We start from the raw sequence: 22,499 nt of genomic DNA, 5'->3' as shown, positions 1-22,499 counted from the left end.
AAGATCTTGCGTTCTTTCAGTCGATGATACCCTGATGAAAAATATGTTATGTTTAGAGTGAGTCCTCGTGAAAACACAACTCTTGCACTTTTAACTAGTACCACCTACTCTAATCAGTTCTCTATTTTCGGTTAACCCTTGTCAACTCAGTCAAGTAGAGTAAGGTAGAGGGAAAACCTTAACAAGTATGTCAGAGGTACCTCTTCTGCTCTCAATAAGTCGAGATCCCTTTTCTGCCTCATGAAAATAAATAAGTGCATATGCACAATTCTCTGAAAAAATGAAAAATGAAAAAAAATAATAAAGACGAAAGAATAGAAAGGCTTCTTGCACAGAGAGGTGAAGCAAGCAACTTCTTCGGGGTATTGTCTAGGCTCTCTCGCAGTAGAGCGATGCTTGTGTTCTTGAAGTAACTTCGTTGAGGTACTGTCTAGGCCTGCTGGCAGCAGAGCAACACCAAAGATGAAACTTAAACTTTGACAGTCTATATTACTTGTGCATCAATATACCCCTCATCCCCAATCGAAACAAATCAGTTGACCTGGTTTGGTATTTGTGCTGACCAATCAAGATAATGGCAGGGACTACATCTTTAACTCAAGTTAGTGAAGGAACCATGATGATCAAATAATTGAACAATACTTCCAGAGGAGTTAGACTTGCTTTACACGAGATAAGGTCCATACAAAGAGCTCGAATTCTACTAATGTGTCACCAATATTGTAGCGGTTATAAACACCCTCCAAAATTTTTCCTTCGCTTCGTTTTGGAGCCTCCATACAAAAATCTTAGCAGCTTGTCTTGCACTTCCCAGGTACTTGTGCTTTCATCAAGTTTATCTTTTGCTTTACAACCTATGTTTCTTACATGATTTGTTGATTAACCACAAGCTAACCTCCCCGTGACATGGTTACAATCTGGTTCTTGCATTGCCTTGGCAATCTACGCAGTCCTAGAGGGAAACCCGTCTTGCTCTCAGGAAACGCGCAGTTCAACCCAGCAGTGAGCTCTGGCTCCAGAAATGTGAAGACCCAGATAGTAGGTTGTCCTCAGCTGGGAAATTACGTAGAACATGGGAGGCAGCCAAAACCACTCAACCCAGGAATTGCGCAGAGGCATTCGCTCAACTGATGTTCGCTGCATGTGCCGACAAGTTGCCCGGTTCCCCCTAGGACTACGCAATTTCTCCATGCATGCATGGCAGCCCTTCCCGAAAAAGGAAAAAGCAGAAATAAAAAAACATCCCTAAAAAATAGGGATCTATTTTCAACAGTGAGAGTTACACTTGAGCTAATTTTAGAAACTGTAACCACTTGTCGATTTTTCCTAGAATTTTTGCCTTCACGTCAAAAACCCTTAATCGATCAAATCTATTTAATGGAGGGACACTGGAAGCAAAAACTGCACAATTCCTGGAGGGAACCGACATTCAGTTGCTAAAGTTTGGCATCAAAAACTACGCAATTCCTGGAGGGAACTGGCAGTCAGCTGCCAGGAGATGTTGGCGGGGAAAACTGCGATGATGCTGGGAGGCTGGCTTGTTGATCACCTCTGCGCAGTTTCTGGGTTGAGCGATCCGCTGGGCAGCAGAGGGCTTGGTCATGAAAGCTACGTAGTTTTCCGGGTGAGTAGTTGGTTGGCTGACTGGTGGGCTGGCTGGAAAAACTGCATAATTTTCTGAGGGAGATAGGGACGGGCACTAGGTGTCTATCCAGCCTGTTTGCACAATTTTCTCAATTAGCAGAGCGGGTAAGGTCTACAGCCTCTACGCAATTTTTGAGGGGAGTCAGTCCCGGGGTGACTACTGGGTCAAACTCTCTAGTTGACCAGCATGAAGGTTGATTGATCAGCTTGCGGGCAGCGCAACTTGAAATGGCTTGCTTGGTGCTTTTGCACTGTTCTAGGTGACAGTCGATCGAGTCGATGGTGGGGTGAAGGTCCGGATGTCAAAGGGGAATCTGGTCGTCAGAACTTCAGCAAAATGACTAAGTGTGTGAATGAGTGAAAAGGTGCATATGTGATCTTGCAAACACACACTTACATGACTTGACGACGAGATGACTCAAACCATCTAGACACATATGCTCAACATGATTGACCGACGGTGTGAGCGACAAGCGTGACGCTTGTGATTGATTGTTCGCTGACCATGACGACTCTTGTGTGACAGTGTATATGACTATGTGTGTGAGTGCGACGAATGTTTCCATAGCGAACATAGCATGTACACACGAAGCGAAGCCCTTGTGTATGACCAGAACATGGTCGCAAGCATGACATTGACATCAACATGCAAAAGTTGTCGATGGAATGATCAACCAAGGTGGGAGCGAAGACTCACACGAGCTCATGGAGTGAACTCGAGTGTGTGCAGTCATCAAGTAAAACTCTCAAAGGAGGCTCTGAAATTGGATGCAGGACAAAATTTTGGAGGGTGTTGCAACCGCTACAACATACGTATATAGCAATGAATAGCTATAACAAGCCTAAAAATTATCACTTGTCGAATGTGGTCACAAAAATTCAGCTAAACCTTTGGTTAGAGTTCCATACAACCTTAACATTCAAATAAAATAACCATTTCATTTTAGAAACCTAAAGCATAAATGTTTGGACCTTATTTGTATGTCCAAGTCGATAAGCCTTAGCAATTGCTTGCAAATCTTCATGTGGATTCCGGTCACTGCACATTATTTTGAATATGTCCATAAGAAAGAGCGCATGCTCATAATGAAACTTGTTGCCCAAGTTTATTCCAAAATTTCATCTCAAAATATCAAAATGAAGCAATCATATAATTTCATGAAATGTGTACTAACAAAAATATACCTCAAGTATTACCAGTGATATATTATAATAGTATCTGCAGTGGCCAAGTTTATCCCCAATTCTTGTGCTCATGTTGAAAGTATAAAACAAAACCTTGTAGTATTAAGTGCATTGACCAATCAATTCGTCTTTGTCTTTAAACTCCACTTATTTTTCCATCAACCCATTCATAGTTCCATTGTTTCAATCAAACATTGAGATGTTAAGAAACGATGGTGAAAAAAAGACACATTTCTCCATGCAAGAATAATTATACTGCAAGACCATGATACCAATAGTAGAAATCCCTCATACAAACGAAAGCACTAGATGAAAAGAATCTAATACATACCTTGTAATTGAGATAATCTTCTAATAGGTCTAACATATGTTGGAATTTTGAATAGATAAGTACTCTATGTCCTTGATCTTTACATTTTACCATATCTTGTCCAATGAGTATAATTTATTAGAAGCCTGCAACAATTCAAGTAAAATGACATTTCACAACCTCCAAAGACAACATTAGAAGTCGGTTACAAACCTCTGCTACCTATCAAAGCATGGAATCTTTCATCTTTTGTTCCAAGACAACCATTTATAAAATAAATCTGCATTTTCAAATGACCTATAAGCCTCTTGTCTATTGTTGATATTTGGTTGTAGTCCTTCACCTTTGTCCATGATGCTCCACCTAGCTACCAAAAACTAGTGGCAAAGATGAAGTCTGAACTTCAGAGATTTCTTTCAGCTCTACATCCTGCTCTCTAAGTAAGCAAGCAACGAAATTGATTTAATTCCCCCATATATATCTTTGGTTGGTGTAACCCTCATCACTTTGTCAAGTTTCTTACTTGTTTCAACTCTACTTGTTCGGTTTCTTAATTGTTTCAATGCCATTTCCTGTCATTCTATCCCTATCATTCGGTAAGAATATTCTGCCTAAAATTAAAATCCCTTCCACACAAAAGTATGGTAATAAAAATTGCTGAAAAAAAAAAGTATAGTGAGAAACTAGGAAAACACTTGCATATTTGTTGCTTCTGGCTTTGAAAAGTGCTCCCTCAATCTTCAGAATGAGCAATTGGCATGAATATATTTCGTACTCGAGCCCTTTAGGGAATTGCAGACATCTAAAGGGATGCGTGGAAATAGAGTGGCTTTAATTGTGATATGTGGAACAAAGGAGTCGGTGGGATCCGTGTTTGCCAATGTAATGTTACTTTAATTACTGAAATCAATTAAAGACTATGCATTGATGTTCCAACATGAGTTGGATGAGGTTCATGGGCCAATATAGAGGCTTCCCTCTCGTTGCCTCATTTGCTAAGGGTCGTGTATCCCTACTTTGTGTGACCCGCTAGAGAATAAGTTTTCAACTCGTGTCACCCTACTATGTTTTTACTATGCATGTAGAGATTAATCCACGTCCATATATGAGCCGCAACTGGCTTGGAAAGATGGCGGGCATACATATAAGGCCCAATATGCATACAAATCTGGAGCATAGCTCAAATGCAGTGATTGGTGGCAATAATAAACAACGAATGATTCATAATCTTTTTCTCCTAACATGATTTTCCCTTTGTTATTTGGAATGAGACAACCATTGGATTGTGGTTTCGTCCTCTACAAAACAATTACACACCATTTCGAATCTCAATAACCCCAAGGGCTTATGTAAAGAACACCAAGGCTCAAGGAGTAAGCCCATTCTATACATTTACATAAGCACATACACATTATGTTAAAGAATGAGTCATTATGCCGAAAAAGGAAAAAATTACATAATAAACCATTGTGAATTGGTCGCTAGTTGTATAGAAGACTTGTAGTCTCTTTCATACACGACATTTTTAAGTATATCAACCTTGTTTTCATCCACTTGGATTTTCATAAACAATTTATTTTGCAATTATGTAATTTTTTTTGTAATTAGGGAGTTGGTATTTGAATCTTATGATATTAGCAAATAGGAAAACAAGGTAGCCATTATGAAATCGAGTGAACACAAATCGAGCTTATAGCACAAGTCGCCATGTCCTAGTTTTTCACTTGAACTTGCACTAAATACAAATTACATTTATGTATTTTATATGGTTGATTTTTTGAAGAAAATTGATGCCAAGTGGCCATGCAGTCATCCTCTTAGACAAATGGAAATAACTAAAACTCATACATATTGATACATATCCTCTTGGCGAGCTCCAAAAATTGATCAATGAATCATTCAATAACTCCCAAATTCTTATTTTCAGAGGTACTTAAGGCAATAACTCTCAAATTCTTAGTTTTTCAGAGGTTCTTACATTTTCAAAGGTACTTAAGGCAAGAGAAAGGATGATGGGAAATACTTCTAGAAACTATTCGCCTAATTGAACTCCAACAAATAGGGAACCGAGCATAAGCTTAAGCAATGATAGAGCTGCTAAAAAAAAAAAAATCTGAAAATATTCCTTTAAAATGCTTATTACGATTATTCCTAATTCAATAATATATATATATATATATATACATATCTCTATATGTATATATACATATATATACATATCTCTATATATATGTATACATATAGAGATATGTATATATGTATATATATGTATATATACATATATATACATATATACATATATATATATGAACAAGAATGGTTGGATTTTATTTATAGAAAAAGGTTGGCCGGAGCCTAACATCACTATTACATAATGCATCAGCCATTAATTTCAGGCGACTCAGTCTCGACAAAGCCCGAATGGATCCATTGGCCATTCAATGAAGAACCAACTTAAATACTTTGGCATGGTTACAAAGATCCTTGGTCAATGCGCAGAAGCCCACAAAAGAAAAGGGAGACTGCATATCCAGATCCGATTCTCTCTGGTGGGATAAGGCGAGTCCTTTGTTCTTGAGAAATTTCTGAGCATCTTCATTATCTCGTTGATTAGATGAATGTGAGCATTGGGATAGTATGCTTTAAGATCTGATTTAGTTGCTGGAGCAGAGAAGTCTGAGTGTTGCCATCATGAGAAACTGCAAGTTTTCTGAGCATCTTCAGTTCTCATTGTTTAGATGAATGTGTGATGGAGTAGCACGAATTAAGGTTATGTTTTTTAAGCTGGAGCAGAGTCATCACGCACGAATTAAGGTTCTGGTTTTAGAGCTAGAGCAGAGAAGTCTAAGCACTGCCCTCATGAGTATATGCAAGAAACCATTTTATTGCAAGCGATCTACAAGAAATGAGCTCAGAGTCTTAAGAGTTATGCCGTTGTGGCATGATCAAGCCAAACAGGTGTTAGGATATTCTGATACATAGGAAATAGTTAAGTATAACTTGGTCTAGTCTAGAGTTAGGTAAAGTGTGTTTCTTTACTATGTATTTTTGTAACTTACAATTCGACAGTCATGATACGTTCTAGACATGAAGTGCTCTGACGGTTCATTCTCTCCTCGGTATTATCGACACTTGATGCATGGCTTAACACCCGATTGGTCCATGGTCTCTATTTAAAGAGCATGGAGGGTCATTTGTAGTGTAACCGTTCATCAGAGAAGCTTATGTAAATTTTCATTCTTTTATTAATAAATTGTCTGAAGTGGTTGTGTTGGCTCAGGCCGTGGACTATTTCCCTCTTTAGGGTTTTAACCACATCAAGAATACTGGTGTATTGATCTATGATCTGTTTGTGAGCGGTGTCCTTTGGTGTTCTGTCTGAGGAACTTACCCTGTAAATTCCTACATGGTATTGGAGCTATTTGAGGGCCACATCCGTTGGTGATCCAAATATGAAGCTGGTACAACTGCATTCGATTGTTGTTTCCTATATCTATTGTTTCTAATTGCTTTCGAGTCGAGAGGACTACTCTATTGTGTTAGGAGCACCTATTCTAGTGAGGAACACCTTTCATTTCATGCGAAAAGGTTTCTGGTAACACTAGCTACGTCATTTTAAAGATTTGGAGGTATATAATCTTCATTTGCAGTTCTAGCTATTCATCTCTCTGTTTATTTTGGTTTATTTAGCTCTCTATTTTTTATTATCGGATCTATACCTTTCATTTTTGTGTATGCTCTTTGCCCCATGACTCTGTGCAATCTGGGCAAATTAGAAATAGAAAGGAAGGATTTTTCTCATGTGTATGCTCTTTTCCACCACGCCTTAGTGTGATCTCGGAAAATCAAAAACATTGAGGAAAATATTTAGTTTCCGGCTAAAGCTAACTTCAATCCGTAAGGTTTGTTTGTTTTCATATGTCTATGTTGGGTTTTTGTAGGCAAAAAATAACTTTTTCAAGTAAACATGCACCCCAAAACTTCAATGACTAAAAAAAAACCCTTCCTCTTTTCCAAAAATTACTAACTTTTTAAACTAACTCACTTGGTCCAAAGTTGCTTTATGAGAATAGAGGTCTTAAGTTCAAGTCTCTCTTTTTGTTGAGTTACTTTTTCAAACATCACATGTAGCTTATGTTTTAAAGTTACTTTATGTAAAAGTGTTCTCACCCATTATAAAAAGTGAATCACTTATAATTCTAAAGTCTCTTTATCTTTTATTTAAGTTACAATTTAATGGGTAGCTCATAAAGTACCATTGTAAAAGTGACTTTCAATAATTTATAAAGTGAGTCACATAAAATCTTCTTATTCTTCTTCTTCTTCTTCTTTTTTAAGTGAGCTAATTAGATTAAGCTTGGAAGGAGGGGGATTTTTTTAAATGTAACATTATCATTCATTTCCGCATATTCACGCACTTCGTCAGCATCTTCAACAACTTTTCTTCAAAAAGCCATAACTTCTTCATTCGGAAGCCGTTTTTAGAGCTGTTTTTTTAATCAGCCTAATTTTTTAGATCTTTCCATTAGAACACTTAGTTTCAGCATCTACAGCTTCAGTTTCTGTTAAAATGGAAAGTCCATGCCAAGTTATTCTTGACAGCACCAACTATTTCTAATGGTGGTCCTACATTGTGGATTTACTTAGAAGTAAAGGTCTTTACATAATAGCCTCAGGCCAAGAAACCAAACCTCAAGATAAAGATAAGGTAGCCAAATGGGAAAATAGGCAAGATCAAGCACATGGGTTGATAAGGATGTCTATTTCTCTAGACCTTAGATTCCATATCGAAGAACTTGATACTCCTAATGAAGCAATGAAACAACTCACTAAAGTTTTTGGAATTAAAAATGAAATTAGAGCCCATCAGCTCGAAAATGAGTTTCTTACATTAGACCCCGTTAATTTTTCTTCCATTGAAGATTTTTTATCCAAGTTCAAGACCCTTAGACTTCTCTTGGAAGGTGTTAAGGTTAAGAAAGAAGATGGTAGCCTTATCTATTCCATTCTTACTAAGTTGGGACCAGCCTACTCTGTGTTTGTTTCCACCTTCCACTCTACTAGAGAAGCCTTTATTTCTCAAGGACAAGACTACAAGTCCCCCTCTTTTGATGCCTTTTTTGATTCTTTAATAAGAGAACAAGAAAAGCTTTTATATCTTGGTCTTCTTAATCTTGGAAATTCTTCTAAGAAAGCCTTAGTCACCCAGCAGCAACCAAATTCATAGAATCCTAAGACGCAGAATCATAAAAATAATGGTCTTAAACCAAACAAGGATCCTAAGCAATTTGAGTCTCAAAATGAAAAATTATTTCAACAAAATGATAAGGCAAATAAAAACAAGGGGAAGAAGACTGATAAACATTGCCACTTTTGTAATCGAGATGGCCACTTAGAATCCAAATGCTTTAAGAAGATGGAAGTCTTGGAAGCAGCAATGAAGAAGCATAACATCCATTTGGAGCACTCTTCAACTTCAACTTCATCTTCAAGAATAACACTTTCTACATGTGGTTGTCAAGAATCTCAGTCTGGTTATGCACTAAATGTATCTTCTTCTTCTCATTCTCATGAGTGGCTCATTGATTTTGGAGCTTCTTATCACATGGAAAAAAACAAAGCCATGTTTTCTTCTTTAAATGATTGTAACACCAAAAATATATATGTTGGTGATGATAGATCTCTTAGTGTTGTAGGGACTGGAACTGTTCATCTAGACAATGGTCAATTTAATGATGTATTATGTGTTCCAACATTATCCTGCAACCTTATATCTGTATATCAAATAACTCATTCAGGTGAAGGTAAAATCGTTGAATTTTCACCTCACGATGTTGTAATTAAGGACCTAAGAGATCCTAGAGAGATTTTAGCTATTGGCACTGCTGATGATTCTACAAGGTTGTATAAGTTTAACAACTTTGGGTCGTCAAATCTTCCCTCGGTATTTGTTGCTCATAATGATGAAGTGAGCAAACTTTGGCATGAGCGATTTGGTTACTTAAACTATTGCTCCCTTCAAAATCTATGTAAAGAAAATAATGTGACAGGTCTTCCAATGGTATCTTGCAGAGATGGTGTTTGTTCTGGATGTGTACTCGGAAAACGTCATCAGGATAGTTTTGAAAAATGTGCCTCTTGGCATGCCTTAGCCCTTTTACAGCTTGTGCATAGTAATTTATGTGGTCCACTTCCAGTTGTTTCATTCTCTGGTTACAAGTATTTCTTAACTTTCACTGATGATTTCTCCAGACGCACTTGGTGTTATAGACATTTTTGTGCCTTACAGCATGAAGCATGAAATGTCAATAATCTAAGGGATCCAAAGTCCCTAAACATGTTGTTCCTACCCCTAGAGGAACAAGGTCAGCAAACCACAGCACTGAATATCAGTTCTCCACCTGAAAACACTCAAAAACAAGCTAATTCTGGATCATGTCAACTGCTCCACTGAGCATCTGCGCTGAATGTCAACTGCTCCACTCTGTACCTGCGCTGAATGTCAAAAGCAATGAAGGCTACCTGCGCTGGGCGAGATTGGCCAAGTGGCACAGTCATTCCTCAAGGTGTCAAATGCCCAGGAAGCTTCCAAAATGACACTTGGATCAAGGAATTCGCCTTGTGATGAGTAAGAGGATCTAGATCTCCAAGTGGAAGCAAGAAACTCCAAGTGGACTCAAGAACTGAAGAATAACTGAAGTGGGAGAGGACACTAGTCAGCTTCATGCCAGCCTCAAGCTGACTCATCCTTTCTCCAAAACTCCTATATATAGAGCTCTCTCATGAGGTCTAGGGAGGCTGGAATCTGGTGAATGTAAGGAAGTGCTATTGGTTTGAGTATAGAACTATTGGGTGATTTGCTTGAAGGAGGTGAAGAGGAGATTTCTTTCTGCTGGGAGGTGTTGCTGGATTGGGCCTCTTATGGTTGTAACACTCTCAGAACTTTACTTCTTCCATTAATAAAGCATTTGAGGTTCTTCTATATGCATGTGTCTCAATGGCGTATTGATACTTGTATATTTGATTTATTCTAATCCTTGAATCAATTATGAATGCATGCTTCTTGTAGTTTCCCTTTCTTGTCATTTTGCAGGATCTTGGTGTAGCTGGGCCAGTGGAAGAGCAAGGAGCTGGGAGCAAGCAGCAAAGAGAGAAGATTGGATCAATCATTAGCGGAAGATAACGGTTAGTGGATCTCTTTCTCCCCTCTCTTACATCTCATAAAGAAGTAATCTCGAATAGCTTTGCATTCGGTTGTTGCTGAGGTACTATCACCCTTAGAGTGGGATAGGGTCATTCCGTATTGGATACTTTTCCCAACAACACTTGGGTATACTTCTTAAAACTCAAGAGTGAAGTATTTAACATGTTCTTGGCCTTTAAGGCCTTTATTGAAAAACAATCTAGACATCAAATTCTTAAGCTAAGATCTGATAATGGCGGAGAATATGTTAACCATAAATTCATCAAATTTTGCACTGAGAATGGAATTCAAATGCAACATATTGTTCCATATACTCCACGACAAAATGGTGTAGCTTAAAGGAATAATCGCACCTTAAAGGAAATGGCTAATTGTATGCTTCAATCTAAAGGACTTAGTCTTAATTTTTGGGCAGAAGCAATTAACTGTGCAAATTACATAGTAAATCACACTCCTACTAAGGTTTTAAAGAATGTCACTCCAGAAGAAACATGGAGCTCAATTAAACCAAATGTAAGTCACTTTCGTGTTTTTGGAAGTGAAGCATGGGCTCATATTCCAGATGAGAAACATAAAGCTTTAGAACCTAAGAGTGAAAAATGTATTTTTGTTGGATATTCTGAAGATGTCAAAGGATATAGACTTAATCCACTTAAGTCCAAAAATGTTATCATTAGAAGAGATGTAAAGTTTGCTGAAAATATAGCAGCCTACGAGCCTAGTTCGGCGGATGTGCCACCTCTCTTTATCCCTTCTACTTATGAAAAAAATTCTTCTTCAGATGATGACAGTGAGTATGACAATCCTCCCCCACCTTCTTAGGATCCTCCTTCAGCTCCTCAGCTTCCAAAATGGGTCCATGCTACTCAAGATGCAGCAGGTGCTCTTGCCAGTGATCCTACAGATCAGCGACGTACACGTTCTCAGTTCAATAGAGCCTCTTCTTTACTGGCTCAAGCTTCAACGAATTATGATCCTGACACCTTTGTAGAAGCTTCAGGCCATCCAGATTGGGACGCAACTATGAATGAAGAATATCATTCATTATTGGCAAATGATACATGGGATCTTGTTCCTCTTCCAAAGGGACGAAAACTTGTTAGATGCAAATGGGTTTACAGAACCAAGTATGGACCAAATGGAAAAGTTGATAAACATAAAGCTCATCTTGTTGCTAAGGGTTTTTCACAAGTTGAAGGCATTGACTATACTGAAACCTTCTCCCCTGTTGCCAAAATGAACTCTATCCACCTTGTTCTTTCCTTTGTTATCTCTTTCAAATGGGAAGTCCATAAGATGGATGTTAAATCTGCCTTCTTGCATGGGGACTTGCATCTATATGGAACAACCTACTGGCTTTATACAAACAGACTCCAGCCTTATATGTCAGCTTAATAAATCCCTTTATGGTCTCAAGCAAGCCCCTCGAGCTTGGTATGCCAAAATGGATAGCTTTATTTTAGAAACTAGCTTTTCTAAGTGTCATTCTAACAATACTATCTACACCAAGAAAGTGGGCAAGTCTCTTATCATTCTTGTTCTTTAAGTCGATGATCTTATCCTTACTGGTAGTGATCCCAACCTTATAAACCATGTGAATTCTAGCCATAAAAAGAAGTTCGAAATGACATACTTAGGACACTTGCATTATTTTCTTGGTCTTCAAGTCTTGCAATCCAAGGAAGGTATTTCCCTTTCCCAATCCAAGTATTCCTGTGATCTTCTATGCCATTTTCACATGGAAGACTGTAAGCCAGCCCCTTCTCCATTTCAGTCTAGAGCCAAACTTTCAGTCACTTGTACTTCCCCTGAAGTTGGTGCTACGTTATACCGTCAACTTGTAGGAAAACTTTTGTATATGACCCATACTCATCCTGACCTTTCCTATGTTGTTGGCCTTATTGCTCGGTTTATGAAAAACCCACATGAAAGTCATTGGAAAGCAGCTAAAAGAATACTTCGTTATGTTCGAGGTACAGCTCAGTTTGGGATTCATTACAGTGCAGAAGCATCTCTTCTATTGGTTGGTTTCACTGATTTTGATTGGATTGGTGACCCTGATGATCGGAAGTCTACTGCAGTTTATGTGTTCACTCTTGGTTCAGGACCTATTACATGGGCTTGCAAGAAACAAAGTGCCATTCCTCTTTCTTCAGCAGAAGCAGAGTATCGTGGTGTCGTAGAAGCTAGTAAGGAAGCCCTGTGGCTTCGTCAGATCCTTTCAGAGTTTGGCTTTCAGTAGCAACATCCAACTACACTTTGGTTTGATAATCAAAGTGCCATTCAACTATGCAAAGATCCAGTCCAACATCAGCGCAGCAAACACATTGAACTGCACATGCACTTCATCGGAAATCTCATTCATGACCATGTTCTTGAAGTGTAATATTGTTCAACAGATGATCAAGTTACAAACATCTTTACAAAGGCTCTCACAGAGGCGAATTTTACTAAACTTCAATTTATGGTTGGAGTTCAGGAAGTTGACACTAAGGGGGGAAAGGCTCTAATGCCTCCTTCCTTCTCCTATTGTTTCATATTTGTACATCCTTCAATCCTATCCTAAGTTTTTCTTAAGGGGGGATGTTAGGATATTCCGACACATAGGAAATAGTTAAGTATAACTTGGTCTAGTGTAGAGTTAGGTAAAGTGTGTTTCTTTAATATGTACTTTTCTAACTTACAATCTGACGGTCACGATATGTTCTAGACATGAAGTGATCTGATGGTTCATTCTCTCCTTGGTATTACCGACACTTGATCCATGGCTTAACACCCGATTGGTCCATGATCTCTATTTAAAGAGCATGGAGGGTCATTTGTAGTGTAACCATTCATGAGAGAAGCTTATGTAAATTTTCATTCTTTTATTAATAAATTGCCTACAGTGGTCGCGTTGGCTCAGGCCGTGGACTATTTCCCTCTTTGAGGGTTTTAACCACATCAAGAATACTAGTGTATTGATCTATGATTTGTTTGTGAGTGGTGTCCTTTGGTGTTTTGTCTGAGGAACTTAACCTGTAAATTCCTACAACAGGAGATGCCATCCTGTACATTGAAATAAGCCTCTGATTATTAATTCAGTCCATAGCAACGGTGCTCTGAGCCTCTACAAAAGAGTCAATGGGATAATGTGTTCTCTGCATTATATGTTCTGAGACACCAAAAACGAGCTATACATTAAGAAGATGCCAATGTTATAGTGTAGATGCCACGGAGTGTAAGCTACAGGAGAATATAGTGAAGCATGTGCCAGATTTTGGGCACTTGTGGTGACAGCAGAACCAGGAGTCATTGCCACCAGTGATTATTCTTGCTCAGGGCAGAATTATATGTTAAGGTATTGGGTGCCATTCTGATGCTTCATTGTTCTTTGATAGGGTACCTTGGGCTAAGAGGCAACCCATGTTTGCCCTTATGTTGGCTTCCTTGTTCAGGCTTCGGAGGATGTGGTAGAATGAAGTGGTAGTGAAGCTCTACAACACTTTCCTTAGTCTTTCAAGAGTTTTGTTGAGCACTGGGTTATTAAGATGGTCACCTGAGTTGAGGATTTTTATCAGGATTTCCGAATCCCCAAAGACTTGTAGGTTTATTCCTCTGCTCCCCTGGGCTATCTGGCAAGCTTTGAGCAGTCCCAAAATCTCTGCTTGGTTATTAGTGCTTAGACCTAAGCCCCAGATGAAGCTGTCTCTTTTGTACCCACCTGGGAGTAGATTACTCCCCCTGCTCCTGATATCCCCAGGTTTCCTTTAGAGGCTCCGTCGAAGAATATCATAACTTTTCCTTGACTTTTCCACCACTTTTGGAAATCCAATTCAAAGGTTCGAAGCCTCCACTCTAGATTGGGGTAGTGCAAGGAGGGATTCTTTTTATTGCTGACATGCCTCAGGGACTCACCAAGCCAACTGATCTCCTCAGGGAAGAGCACATTGTCTTGCTTGTGAGGACAATTCTCATAAGTTTCCAGCAACAGTGCTTTGGCTTTGGCAGCAATTACATTGGGAGTTTGTAGTTTGTTGTTGAAGATGGCTTCATTCCTAGCTAACCACACTTCCCAACAGATGTATTTTGGAATTTCATACCATATTTTGGCCCACATTGATTTGATCTTCAGAGCATGAGGGGAACGCTCTTTCCAAGAAGCGAATAGACTAACCACTGAGAGCTGCACTGGTGTTTGAGCCTTGAGCCCCATCATTGCTTGTGACCATACTTCTTTAGTAATGGGGCAGTTAATGAACAGGTGATCAATTGTTTCTTGAGCCGAACAACAAAGAGGGCATCTGTGGGGTCCTATAATTCCATGCTTCTCTAAGTTATCTCCAGTGAGGACCCTTATGTGCATGAGAATCCAGCTAAAGAAATTAATCTTTGGGAGGCCAAAGGGGTCCCATACATGTTGCCAAAGCAAAGGGGAGTGGACCTATGGAAGGTGTACTTGGAGAGCTACAAAGCCCTGAGCTGCTGAGTAAGCTCCAGTCTTACCCCAACCCCATTTGTCCCTTGAATGAAGGTGCACTGGAGCCAGACCTGAGATAGTTGTTAGAAATAGGTGAAGTTGAGGAAGCAGCCTATCAGGGAGGCATTGGAAGGCCCAGTCGGTCCAATTCCCCCGGGAATCCCAAGAGGAGATGTCAGCCATCTTGTGAATGCCATTCTAAATAAACCAGTCATGCAAATCTGCAATTTTAGGGGCAGATTTTAGAGGTTGAAGGCCCATTATCTTGTCTTCCCACAACCCAATTCTTTTTCCATTTCCAAGGATTCTGTAGAGATAGCCTTTGAAGAACTCCCAGCCTCTATTGCATAGCTTCCATAGAGTAGTTCCTTTGCAGGTAGCTCCTTCATCCATATTATTTATATAAAGACTATGCAGATATTTTTTAATTAGAATTTGACTTACTGGATGTCATTGATTTGAGAAGATTTTCCAGAGAATCTTTCCTCCCATAGCCAAATTGGCCAACTTGGGTTCTCTTACTTGAAGCGTGCCTTCTAATAGAGGCCTTTTCACAATGTCCCAACTTACTAGATGATTTTTTTTTATTCCCCTTTCCTCCTTTCCACGGGAAGTTTCGAATCAACTTAGATAGTTGATCAATGATCATTTTTTAAGCTAAAAGAAACGAGGCCTGATAGATTGGAAGGGAGGAGAGAACTGATTTTACAAGGATAAGCTTCCTGGTTGAAGTAAGCCACTGGCTTCCCCACGCAGTCATTTTTGCCTTGATTTTGCTGATAATTTCCATCCAGTGAAGGGCCTTGCTGGTTCCCAATGTTAAAGGGAGACCTAGGTACTTGAGTTTGTATCAAGAGGTGTAGCCTGTGAAACCCAGGGCTTGAGAAATCCGGTGAATAGTTGCTAGTCTATTGACCAGCCATACACAACACTTTTCCTCCTATTGACCAGAGCTCTAGATACTCTGCAGAAAATTTGGACAACTTCATTGAAAGCCTTTGCTATTTTAACGGAGGCACCTCCCATAAGGAGAGAGTCATCGGCAAATAAGGCGTGGTTGATTGGGATTGTTCCTTTTATCGCCTTGATGCCTGGGAGTGTCCCCTTTAACTTCTCTACTGTCAGCTTTCGACTCAATGAATCCGCCATCAAAATGCATAGGAAGGGGGATAGAGGGTAGCCTTGCCTTATGCCCCTCGAGGCTTTGAAGTAATTAGCTGGCTTGCCATTTACTAAAGGAGCTATCAAAGGCTCTCCTATACATGCTTTAATTAATTTTATAAAATCAAAACTAAAACCAAAAGAAGAAATAACTTGGAGGAGGAAAGAATGCCTTACTCGGTCAAAGGCGTTCGCCATGTCCAGCTTAATGAGCATACCTTGCTCTTGATGTCATTGGCTGGAATGAATGATTTCCTGCACCAGAATCACATTGTCCAGGATATGTCTACCTTTAACAAACCCACCTTGATTGGGAGAGATGAGTTTTTCCATCGGCGGCTTTATTCAATTTGCAAGTAACTTGGTGAGGATTTGTAGGACGCATTGCATAGCGATATTGGCCTGAAGCAGTCAAACGCCACCGGGTTCGCTTCTTTATGGATTAGCACTAGGAAAGTGGAGTTTGTGCTTCCTCCCACTTTGGCTTTTTGAAGGAAATCTTTGATCATTCGAAATATATTGGCCTTGATGATGTCCCAACATATTCTATAAAAATGAATGGAGAACCCATTGGGTCTTAGAGCTTTGTTTGGTTCCACCTTCCAGATGACATTGCTGATTTCTTCTTAAGTGAAGGTCTTCAGGCGTCTTGAATTATCCTCCTTGTTAACTAGCCTTGGGATGTGAGAGAGGAAGTCTTGAGATTCCTCATCAATGTCTGCACCTTTTTCCTTGTATAGTTGTTGGAAATGAGAGGTTCTAGCCCCTTTTAACAGAGTTGTGCCTTTAAGGAAAGCCCCATCCGATGAGGTGATTTAAGCAATGTGGTTTCTAGAAAGATGAGATCAGATTTGCTTGTGGAAGAAGGTTGAGCTTTTGTCTCTAGATGCAAGCCAAAGGTTACGCGATTTGAGCCTCAAGGATTCTTCCTCCTTTCTGAATGAGCGTAGAGTGTTGATTTGGAGTTCTTGCTCATTCTGAATTTCTAAGCTGGTGATGTATTGTTGCTCCATGTCCATTTGCAAGTCGTGCAGCTGCTCGATGTTCTGCTTTCTATGCGTAGTGGTGGAGTCAGAGGGATTTTTTATCCATTCTTTCAAGGCTGTTTTGGTGGCCTTTAACTTTTGTTCCCACACATAGCTGGGCGAACCAAGAGCAGGGGTGGACCATGCCTTCTTGACTGTGTCCATAACCCTTCCCTGTCTGACTAGAGAGGGCTGAACCGGATGTTCAAACAAAAAAAGAATAAGCTTATGATCTAAAGTCAGCTTTGTCATAATTTTGGTGGAGATGATCATCTCTTTGGAGAGGAAGGAGCTCTGGAGTAGAAATCTGTCCAACCGGGCTGATATGTGCTCCGCCCCAATTTTGTTATTTGACCAAGTATATAGCCCTGTTTTTGGCTTAAAGTCCATTAAATCCCATTACTGAATCAGATCTTCCACTAAGGGAAGGCAATGGTCCCTGCTACTGGTACCTCCTCTTTTTTCCTTTGGATCGAGGATGAGATTGAAGTCTCTAGCTAGGATTATATTCTTGGGGGAATAAGCGTCAAGGAAATCGGACAGGGTTTGCCAGCAGTCTTTCTTTTCTGCGTAGAGGACAGGGACGTAAAGGTTGAAGAGGGCGAAGGTAATCTTGCTGGCAAGGTGCTGGAGTTCAGTGTAGATCTAGTGCTGCATTTGGAAGGAGCTCTCAAGTTGGAATTTGTCTTCCTCCCAGAGGGTGGCAAGCCCACCGCATGCACCCCTTGCACTTACTGCTTTGCCGACTTTTGTTTTCCATTTTACTTTGCTAAGATCAAGAAGGGCATCCCCTTCTATTTTAGTCTCTTGGAGCATGAGGATCTCTGGAAATTCTGATTTCAGAAGGTTCTTCACTGCTTCAGCTTTTAAGGGATTCCCCAGACCTCTGTAGTTCCAAGAGACTAATCGCATTATTTACTAGCAGAGGGGGGGGGGGGGCGGCATCCCTCCCTTGGGAGGCCTGGTTCTAGTATTTCTGCCAATGGACATCTCAATCGTGGGCTGGTTGCCTTGCATTTTTTGTCTTTCCACCTCTTCTTCTCTTGCCTCTCTGTGGGATTTCCTCCCAACTCTTTTCGAAGGCCTCTTAGTTGTCTCATCTTCCAAAGATCTAGAGATCTCTATAGTCTTCTTCCTTGTCATATCTGCATAGGATGGGGGGCTAGGGCCACCTCTTGGGATTCCAGTTTGGAGAGGGCATGTTTCCTCCTGTCTTTTATCTTCTTCCATAGTGGTGGTCTGTTGTTTGTCCTCTTCATCTGCTGGATCTAGGAGTTTTTCTGGTGTACTGAGTATTTCAAAGGGATTGGTGGAAATGTTTGCTCTTGGAGGGACTGAGCTCCCCTCCCCTTGTGCTGAGGGTGGGGCACCACTCTGCATGGACACTCCTTTCCCTTTGGTTCTGTTGTTTAGTTTAGTTGATGCTGGTTTCTGGACCTGTGTCCATTGTTCTCCTTTCAAGTTCTCTGCCTTCTCCTCTAATTTCTTTTTACAATGCCTGGAAAAGTCCCTATATCCATGGCAATGCCGACATTTAAATGGGAGTTGCTCGTAATCTAATACTTGAATATGAGACCAATCAGCCGCCATGAGATTTATAGCTTCAGGGAGGCCTTCCTCCAAGTCAACTTCTACATAGATTCTCGCACAGGAGTATTGATCCCTCCTTTCTTCTCGATTGATGTATTTGTTGAGTTTATTGCCTATGGTTTCTAGAGATTTGGGATTCCAATAGTGCAATGGTAAATGAGGCAAGTGCACCCAGACGGGAACAGCCGAGGGCACATCCTGAGTCAGATCAAAGTCCGTTGTCCATTTATTCAGGTACAAAACTTGAGGGCCCATGAAATACGGGCCATTTCTAGATATGAGATTCTTGTCCTCTATCAATTCAAATATGAAGACAAAGAAGCCTTTGCCGTCAAAATGGCTTTCAATTCCTTCCTTGACAAGAGGTCACAGTTCCTTTACACCCAGGCATCTACAGCTTTAGGCGAGGGCCATAGCCTGGTGAACTGCCCAATTAGCCTTTGTTCTGCTAAGTTCAAGGCCGATCTGCAGGGTTCTTCAGTCGGTAGAGTTACTGTGGCAATGGTTTCCATTCTTTTGATCAACTTTGGTTGGATTTCATTTGCTGGCCGTTTATTGCTTACTGCTACCAGTTTCCGGAACGCGGATAGATCAGGAGGAGGAGGGTCATGATCGGGGCCCCCACCTGGGGCCATGGTACTGTTACTGCACGCAGTGGATCCCTATGCCAGAAGCTCCTCACACGCACCCTAAACCTGTCCTCCTTCACACATCTTTTTCTGTAGGAACCGCTTGTGCAGCGGCCGCCTGCAACAGATCTCCGCCCACAGCTCTTGTTGCAGCCGTAACTCACCTGTCACTAAAGTCTCTTCGCGCTTCGGCAAGCTCCTCCCACGATTGAAAATTTTAATTTGATATCTTTTAATTCAATAATATTTTAATTATCATAATTATAGTTCTCATTTACATAATATTTCGTTTCCCTATACGAAAAAGGGAACACATGCATAGAAAATAAAAATTTATTGTTTTATTAAATTCCAGATATGATAAAATTTTAGTAATCATAATTATCATCATCATTTACGAAATATGTACCGAAAAAGGAATACATGGACAGAAAGAACAATTTTTCTTGTTCTATTGTTCTATTAAACTCCTAACATGATAAAATCACAACATTGTGGAAGCAAATTATTTATTAAAACGATGGTAAATGAAACTCATAAGTTTAGAGCCCATTTGCATGGATCAATAAATTCTTTGAATTTGAGTGGGATATGTATTTTATATATATATATTCGTGGGTTGAAAGGCCTAACCCAGCTGCCAAGGTTAGTCCATTTTTCTCAAACAAATAAAATAATCATAACACTACAGGGAAGCTCAATACAAGAAGCTTTGGCTCTTTTAAATATAGAATGCAAATACTAATACCAATATAGATTTCATTGGCAGGGACTTCCTGCTTCACAACTTGCCTTGTTTATTTTGGAATCAATTCAATTCTTATTTTGCAAGAATATAAAGGTTTAATTAATTTTTTTAGAATGAATAAGCACACAATCCCACGATGACAAACCTGCCAAAAACAACACTTTTTTACACAATTAAATCAAACTGAACCACGATTTGAATTTTCCATTAATTCATGCCAAAAACAACACTTTTTAGGCCGATAGGCCTTTCTTTTGAATCAATTAATCTCTGTTTTTTTTCTACCTTCTTAATCTAGATGTGACATCTGTGCACAAATGACTTCACCTTTTACGCTAACATTACAAAATTAATGTTATTTGCAGATTACAACATTGTGATTCCTCCAATTAGTTTGTCGTCGGTTCCCCATATCATAAGCAATTAATGTTACAAGAATGTTTCATTTACAATGTAACTGTTCTAAAATACATCTAACTAACTTCTATGTTGCAACAGAAAGATGGGTATATCATTCCTTTAAAACCAAAAGCACACATTAAGTGATGAGTGTGTCTACATAGGGAAGCCCAATTTTAATTAAAGTGAGGATCGCACATGGTTGTTAAAGAGTTTTTTATATAATGCGGATCGCACATGGTTGTTAAAGAGTTTTTTATATAATGCTTTAGTTTTTCTTTGTGAGTAAACTTTGCTTGCTTTTTTTAATCATTTTAGGATTTTGTGTAAAAATATTAATATATCATAGATATTAGTAAAATAAAGACATAAATATTTAGAGATATTTTATTATGTAAATATTAAGAGATATTTTATTATTTAAATATTAAAAGATATTTTATTAATAGAATATTACTCAAAAGCTGACAAACTATCCAAGGAGGTGTGCTATTGCCCAGAGGCGAATGGGTGATAACTGAGCAGAGAGGGACTAATGAATATTAGTATTACCACCAACCATATATAGATCCACACTATCAGAGGGACCTTGGTCCTTGATCAATTTATTTTGGTTTTGTAAATTTCTGAAGAAAAAAAACACAAAATCTTTTGGTAAATTCTGGAAATTTTTGAAAGGGCCCTGCATGGCTTATGTACAGGCCTAAACAAGCTTACTACAGTTTATTTCACAGCTAAATATAGCAGATCGCCCTGCGTGGTGTTTCTGGAACAGTTCATAGTATGTTATTTTGATTATAGTCCACAATGACACAGCTACAACATATGCAACAACATCTACAATATGTAATTTTTCCTATTTAATGAAAAATTACGGATTTTTTTAGGGGAAAAAAATAGAATATTACTCAAATAGTTATTGAAATTTTGAGAAAATGTTAGTGAAAAGTATAAATATTGTGAAAATTCCTACTCTGAAGAAACCCTTACTACAGCAAATCTGAATCTACTTCACCTACTTGATTTTTAAATTACATTCATCAAGTTATTCTTTTGAATATTGAAGCAAAATACTTCTACAGCCTACACTAATTAAATATTTGATCTCACGAAACAGAAAACAAAGCAAAGAACAAGATACATAGGACACGCTTATTTTTGTACACAATTGTCCCCGGAAAAACCCAATGCGGGAAAACTGGTGCAGCAGTTCTGTGGGTTTATTATTATGCAGGAGAAATATATGAATACATATCTAGGATGCTCATTTAACAATCCTTTACACAGAAAATATTGGCGGAAAATCTGAGTGAGTTTTACCTCATTTCACCTGGCAGAATTTCGGTTGATCCGGCACAAGACTGGCTAACCCCAACTATTTATGCGCTAGCTCTGTGTCCCCTTCTATGCTCTGTACGTCATCTCTCCTGGCTTTTCTAGCAGTTCCGGTCAGTTCCAGCAGTTTCGGTTGTTCCGTAAGTTCTGGATTCTGCGTGACAGACAACTTTTCTGCGTCAGCTCTCCTGGCTACTGCGTTGCCTCTGGATCAACTCTCTCGGCTACTGCGTTGCCTCTGCGTCATCCCTCCTGGCTATTGTGTTGCCTCTGTGTCATTTCTCCCAGCTGTTCCGGTAGTTTTGACAGTTCCGACAATTCCGACTATTTCGGCAGTTCTGGATTCTGCGTGACAGGCAACTTTTCTGCATCATCTCTCCCAGCTACCACACTAAATCTATGTCATCTCTCCCTGTTGTTCCAACAGTTCCCAACAGTTTCGGCTATTTTGACAGTTCTTGATTCTGCATGACAGGCAGCTTTTTTGCGTCAGCTCTCCCGACTACTGCGCTGCTTCTCTGCAAGCTCTTTCCACCTCTTTGTTTTGTATTTTCTGGAAATTCATTCTCCTGGATTCTCTTTGCCCCTCAGCTGCAAGATCTCCCTAATCGATTTTCCTCTTGAGAACTTCTCACCTCAGAAAATCGATTTCCTCAATCTCTCTGTGTGTATTTCCAAATGAACCCCAAGCCTCCATTTTATACTTTTCCTATTGAGTCTTCAACGACTGAGATTAAGTCTCTAATCAACAACTAAGATTAAAACATGACTTGATCCACCTTCTAGATCATTCTCACCCATATTTTGATT

This window comes from Pinus tabuliformis, chromosome X (assembly GCF_031772625.1).
Source record: "Pinus tabuliformis cultivar Carrire ecotype Pingquan chromosome X, CPIR1, whole genome shotgun sequence".
Classification (NCBI taxonomy): Eukaryota; Viridiplantae; Streptophyta; class Pinopsida; order Pinales; family Pinaceae; genus Pinus; species Pinus tabuliformis.
This window is presented reverse-complemented; position numbering follows the sequence as displayed.